Here is a 777-nt window from a genome sequence, read left to right as displayed (position 1 = left end):
AGCAGGAGAGCAGGGGCAGGGCTCAGGCGTCGACTGGAATGGCCTCCTGGGGGAGAGGTCAGCAGAATGTGACGAGGACACCTTCAGCAATCCATGAAAGAACACAGGAGTTTTGTCCTCTTTGTGCCCCAAGGTGTGTGGCCAAAGGAGAAAGTCATGACTGGTTTCTGTCCCAGCTTTGCAACACTGACTAGCAGTTTGACAATAAGGAGACCCCCTTCCCTCTCTGACCTTCCTTCTGCCATCTGTAAAGTGGAAACAGCCGTGAGCTCCTTGAGGATGCTGCTCGGGTCCCACTTGTTCACTCACTTATTTCATAATCATTTATTCTAGGCCGGCCATGAGCCAGGCATCAAGGTTCACAGTCCAGGGACACCAGTGAGGACAGCACCACTCCCACCTGGTGGTGGCCAGCATTCCAAAGATGCCCTGGGCAGGCTGGCTTTGAACTTGCATACCAATGTCACTCAGCTCATGACCATGCATGGCCACGTGGTGGCGCTGCTGGCTAGCAAACGTTTTCCAGCAGCGTCTCCACCTTCCCTCTCATCTACTGAGTCCTAGGGGCTCAGTAGATGTGCCTCCAGGGCTGCTCCGGGGACAGAGGGATGAGGTAGGCAGAATCCAGGAACCCTACTGCATTTCAGCTACAGCTGCCTGTACTCAGATCAGCATTTCACTTCAAAGGGCACTCTAAAGCTGGTCAACCATGTATTTAATAAGGATGAAAAAATATAAAATGAAATAAAACAGAAGGATTTTAAAATACTTTTAGCT

This window comes from Marmota flaviventris, chromosome 15 (assembly GCF_047511675.1).
Source record: "Marmota flaviventris isolate mMarFla1 chromosome 15, mMarFla1.hap1, whole genome shotgun sequence".
NCBI lineage: Eukaryota > Metazoa > Chordata > Mammalia > Rodentia > Sciuridae > Marmota > Marmota flaviventris.
The sequence above is the reverse complement of the archived record's forward strand: the minus strand, read 5'-3'. Positions refer to the sequence as shown.